The sequence below is a fragment of the Tupaia chinensis genome, unplaced genomic scaffold (assembly GCF_000334495.1).
Source record: "Tupaia chinensis unplaced genomic scaffold, TupChi_1.0 Scaffold000263_1, whole genome shotgun sequence".
NCBI classification, from domain to species: domain Eukaryota; kingdom Metazoa; phylum Chordata; class Mammalia; order Scandentia; family Tupaiidae; genus Tupaia; species Tupaia belangeri.
This window is the reverse complement of record NW_006159743.1, coordinates 1,110,877-1,116,989: the sequence shown is the minus strand read 5'-3', so window position 1 is coordinate 1,116,989 and position 6,113 is coordinate 1,110,877. Positions and strand designations below refer to the sequence as shown.

Sequence of the window (6,113 nt, the reverse complement as noted above, 5' to 3'; positions counted from 1 at the left end):
GAAGAACTGTAATTCTAATGCAAACCTGAGGCAGTATAATGGAAAATGATAGGAAACCAGATAGAACTAGTTCAAGGCCTAACTGTATCAACATAAGCCTTCAAATAACTGATCATGAAGATGAGCTTTTGCTTGTCTTTTTAATTCCAGATCATTATTCCTTTCTCTGAATAATCTGTAGCTCTTTTGAAACACATGGCATTAAACTGTGCCACTGCCTGTTGTTTTTTATAGTCATCTACCAACTTTCCCTTTGTTTATTCTAGCATCTGCCTCGTTATTTCCTTCTCTGCATCATTTCACTTGTCACTACTCTTGGTGATTTTGTTATTCACAAAAAGGACTCATCAGTACCATTTTCTTGAATTTCTATCATTTTCTTGAATTTCTGTTCTTTAATAATCTTATCCTCCACTCCCCTCAGCCACCTGGTCCCAGAAATATACCGTAGACTGTCATAATCAATAAAATGGTCTAAACACCACTTCCTATTTTGTAGCTCACTCCCTCCAAGTGCTCAGACTCCAATAATACTTTGACCCCAAGATTCCTCCAGTCTGTCACCCCCGTTGAGTCCTTCACCCCTTGCTTTCCCAAATAAGATTGCATAGTCTTTGTAGAACCACTCCCTTCCACAGGTCTCCAATTCTATTGTTCCTCTTTTCTATTGTCCTCCTGACTTTGCAAAACCGTGCTGGCTATAATTAATTTTCCCTCATACTTTGCACTGGCACTTAAGAGGCTTACTGTGGCTGAAGAAAAACATCACAAGTGGGCCTCCAGGGCTGCCAGACAACTCCACCAGCTGTCCCTAGGCCAGTCACTGTTTTCTCAGCTTTCGGATGCACTTGCTCTCAGTGATCACTTTTCTTCTTCTTCTTTATTTTTTCTAATTGCCAGAGAACATATGTACTCACCAAAGGGAGAGAGACAGAAAGAGAAAGCATCTTTTGGGATTTGGGACATGCACACACCCACACAGCCGGCTTGTTTTTCAAGCAGCAGAGTCTGGAATGGGAGCCATGACCAGCCATATGGGCTCTGACTCCTTTAACCAATAGGCTACAGGGTCAGCTCAACCACTTTTCTTCTTGATATGCTGAGATAGCAGAAACGCTTAAGGGAGAACGTCCCCATCCTTCCCCCTCCAGATCTACTAACAGATAGTATCTTTTCTCTGATGTTCTGCAGTGTTCCCAAGCCCCATACACAGCTGCTCCACCCTGAGATCTCTGACCCCCTCCACATTTCCACATTTCGGCCCATTTTTCTCCTCTCACTGCTGTCCCCTTGTTCTCCAACACAGCAAACACACTCCTCCTGTCTCAGGACCTTTGCATTCGCTGTTCCTTCTGTCTCAGGTCCCACTCTCTCCTTCCATTCACCTTACACCTCAAATGTGACCTCCTCAGACAGCCCTTTCCTGTCCAGCCTTGTTAAGATAATATTCCTGACACTTCCTATCCACTCCTTTTATTTTTATATTTTTCTTATTATACTTATTATTATGTAACATTAGATGTCTACTTTTCTTTCTTTTTTTTTTTTTTTGGAGAGGTTTTTGCTATAGGGCACGTGCGCTCACCAGACAGACAGAGACATAGAGACAGAAAGCGAGAAATCACCCCCCAGGGGGGATGGTCACGCCGCAACCCCTTCTCCATTCTCCTCTTGGGATCTTGGGCATGCACGCACATGTGCCCGGTGTGAGTTCTAAGCCACCGGGTCCGGGATGCGAACCGCAGTCAACTACATGGGAGTCCAGGGACATAGTCTTTACGCTAACTGCTGGTTCCCTAGATGTCTACTTTATTTGACACCACAAATTCCATAACCTCACTCGCAAAATAGTTCTGACATGTGTAGAAGCTCCACTAATATTTATTAACAAAAGTGTGATTTTCACGCCCAAGAGTGAGTTAAAAGTAGTTTCCATTTCCTCCATGGTTAAGTAAGTTTACCATTGTTACACTTGGTAAAACTGGTTGGCCATTGTTTCAGGGTGCTGTTAAGAGGATTAAAAGTGGTAACAGTCAAATAGAGGAACTTTGAAAACATCTTACTAAGTCAAACAGGCCAGACACAGAAAATCCCATACTGTAAGATTTCATTTCTATGAACTGTCCAGCATAGGCAAATTCATAGAGACACGGCGGATGAGTGGTTGCCAGGGGCTGGGGGGGAAGGGTAAATGAGGAATGATTGCTAAAAGGCATAGTTGGTTTGGTTTGTTTGTTTTAATTTTGCCAAAAGGCACATATGCTTGCCAGAGATAGAGAGGCAAATGAGAAAGCAACCTCAGTGGGGGATAGCCATGCTGCAATTCCTCTTTCTCTATTCTCCTCTTAGGATTTTGGGCACACATGACATGTACACACATCCAGTGTTTCTTTCTTTCCTTCTTTCTTCCTTCCTTTCTTTCTTCCTCCTTTCTTTCTTTCTTTTTTTTTTTTTTTTAGAGAGAGAGGTTTTTGCTATGGGGGCATGCACTCGCTGGAGAGAGACAGAGAGAGACAGAGAGACAGAAAGTGAGAAATCACCCCTCCAGAGGGGTGGCCATGACACAATTTCTTCTCCTCTATTCTCCGCTCTGGATTTTAGGCATGCATGCATATGTGCCTGGTGTGTTTTAAGCTGTTGTGTCTGGGACTCAAACTACAGTCAACTACATGGAAGTCCAGTGATGTAATCATTATGCCACCTGCTGGTCCCTCCAGTGTGTTTTTCAAGTTGCTGGTCTAGGACTTGAACATATAGTCAGCCATGTGGGATCCAACTGCCTTAACCATCAGGCCTTAACCTGCTGGCCCAGCGTGGGTTTTTTTCCATAAGGTCATGAAAATGTTCTAGAATTAGATTTTCAAGATTGTTGCACAACCTTGTAAGTGAGGACAAGTTTGATTGCTTGTTCCTATTCCAAAATTCTTTGAAAAGGCCCTGGGGAGAGTCATGCCTACAATCATTAACAGATCGCTTTGGTCCATTGATAATAGAGCTCTGGCTACATCCTGTACTGGGCAGAGTATCTTTATGATACATAGTAAACCTTCTTATCTCTGTTAAAGTAAAACACAGACATTCTTTTGATTTCTTTCCGGAACAGAGACTTGTGCTTTCCTTTCCATTCACTAACCTAAGAATTTCAAACACCTATAACCTACAAGTCCCACCCCACACACACTTCCAGATGTCACACCTTTCTAGACCAGGCCAATGTAAAAGACTTCTAATGCTGATTGACAACGCTCCTGCTCTTGGAACTGAATAAAAGGAACCACTGTATCTGAGAAACCCAAGAAAAAACTCTCTTGTTTTTTTCCTGGGCAGGTCACTCAATCTCATGCTTAGAATAAGCCACATTATTATTTCTGCAGATCTTGGTTATTTACATTGATATAAGTATACGAGAAACTACTGAATTGTACAATTCAGAGTGGTAAGTTATTTTTAATTAAAAAAAAATTTTTAAAAATGTGTCAGTGGACATATGTGTTCACCGCAGAGAGAGGGAGAGGGAGAGGGAGAAAGTATCCCCCATGCAAAATGGTTAACACTACACAATCTCTTCTCTGATTTGTCTTCCTTTTGAGCACAGGTACACAGGTGCCTGGTGTGATTTTCAAGCCACGGGGTCTAGGACTCAAACTACATAGTAGGCCGTATGAGATCTAGCACCCTTAACCATCAGGCCACAGGCTGGCCCTAAATGGTTACTTGTATAGTTGCAAATTATATTTCAATTTTTTAAAAATAAGATTATTTTCTTGCCTTTATCTTTAGCTATACTCTCAACTAATGTTTATGGAAAACTTCAATAAAGAAGAAAAAAAATTTTCTTAAGCTTTTTGCCATAGAGCACATGTACTCACAGAGAGACAGAAAGAGACAGTGAGAGAGAAAGTGAGAAATCACTCCCTAGGGGAGATGGCCACACTACAAACCCTTCTCCCTTCTCCTCCTTTAGGGCATGCACACAGTATGAGTTTCAAGCTGCCAGGTTCAGGACTTGAACCACGGTCAACCATGTGAAAGTCCAGTATCTTAACCATTGCAAGAAAACGTTTTAAGAGAAACTTCTTAAAAATATAAATACAAACCTTTTTTATTAACAATAGGACAAAATGTATATATTAAAATAAATTTATTGTTACAATTAAAATAAAACATTATGTAGATTAATGAGTATACCAGTTGTATAAACAAACAAAAAATAATCTTTGGGGCCAGCAGGTAGTGTGATAGGTAAGGCACTAGACTCTCACATGGTTAGTCATCATGTAAGTCCCACCCAGACCCAGCAGCTTGAAACTCACACTGGGCGAATGCGTATGTGCTCGAAATCCCAGGAGGAGAATGGAGAAGAGAATGCAGCATGGTCATCCCCCCAGAGGGTAATTTCTCACTTTCCTTTTCCCTCTCACTGTCTCTTCAGTGAGTACACCTGCATTATGGGATTTTTTTTTTATGGTGATAGTCCAGAAGAATAAGGGATTGGTAATTGGTAACAATGGTAGTGATTATGGAAGGGAATTGACAAAGGAAGAAAGAGTTTTCTTTTCTTTTCTTTTTTTAGTTTTTTGACACAAGGCATACTTACTTGAGGGAGAGAGACTAAGAGGTACAGTGAGAGGGAAAGTGAGAAATCATCCTTCAGGGGGCATGGCCAAGCCATAATCTCTTCTCCTCCATTCTCTTCCTGGGATTTTAGGGACACATGCACTCACACCTGGTGTGGTTTTCAAGCCACCAGGTCTGGACTTGAACCGTGGTCTACCATGTGAGAGTCCAACACCATAATCACCATACTGCCTGTTGGCCCAAAAGTTTTCATTTTCATTATTAAAACTTATTGTATCTTTTAAAGTTAGACCGCGTGCAAGTATTATCCATAAATATGCATATATTTTAAATAAGTAGATTTTACTTTCTAAGAATTTATTTAATTTTGTTTGTTAGTGTTATTATTAATTACACCAAAAAGAGACAAAGGGAAAGTGAGAAAATAAGTCACCAGGTCTGGGATTCAAACCATTGTCAGCCATGTGGGAGTGCAACACTTTAATCATCATGCCGCCTGCCAGCCCCTGGGCTTTTATTATCCTCAACACCTAGAAGAGTTAAGCTTGAAGTCCAGGAGAACTGCATCTCCTCACTATGAGTGCAGAAGCGGCAGAAGTGCCTGGAGCTGTCTCTGATTCCTCCTCCTACCTCCCAGGCCAGGCAGCACACACTCCTGTGATAGCAGGGAGGAGGGCACGAGGGCCCTGCCTAAAACCAGACTCCACCCAGAGCTAGCTCCTGCCAGGAGACAAGTCATTCTGTGTGGTTGGAGTCTTCACTGGATGTAGGTGAGAAGGCACAGCTGTGACACCAGCTCTCCTCCCCTCTTGCTGTTCCGTGTCCTGAGAACCTCCAACTGTATCCTCCTCTGTTCTTTGGCCAGGGTTTGGTTCTGAAGAAGAAAATATTCAACAAGCAAAGTCCTTGTCACTCTGAGCTGAACTCTCTCTTGACTTGGAAGATTTATGTTTCCCTTTTTCTTTTCTTTCCTCCTTTTCTTTTGCTTTTCTTTTTTCTTCTTTTTCTTGTGTTTCTCTTTACTTTCTGAGGAACTAGAGCTGCTCCTATTTTCATCTGCGGTGGAATCTTCCAGTAACTGTTTTAATTGCTGCATCCTTACATCTTTTTCAAGTCTCTCATTCTCTCATATAATGTCATACATGGGAATCTTCACGTGCTACTCTGAATTTACGCCTTCCATAAAAAAAAGGGCATTCTTTTTTTTTTGAGAGAGAGATTTTCGCTATAGGGCGCGAGCGCTCGCCAGACAGAGAGAGACAGAAAGCGAAAAATCACCCCCCAGAGGGGATGGCCATGCTGCAATCCCTTCTCCTCCATTCTCCTCTCGGGATCTTGGGCACGCACGCACACGCGCCCGGCATGAGTTTAAGCCACCGGGTCCGGGACACGAACTGCGGTCGACCACGTGGGAGTCCAGTGACATAACCATTACCCTAACTGCTGGTTCCCAAGAAAGGGCATTCTTGAGCCAGCAGGTGGCGTGGTGGTTATGGGCACTGGATTCCCACATGGCCAACTGTGGGAATCAGACC

At 42.5% G+C, this 6,113-nt stretch overlaps 1 pseudogene; it reads right to left on the bottom strand.

Moving 5' to 3' along the window:
• Positions 1-5,468: 5,468 nt before the first annotated feature.
• Positions 5,469-6,113, bottom strand: part of LOC102474514 (retinitis pigmentosa 9 protein-like) — a 1,261-nt pseudogene continuing 616 nt past the window's right edge.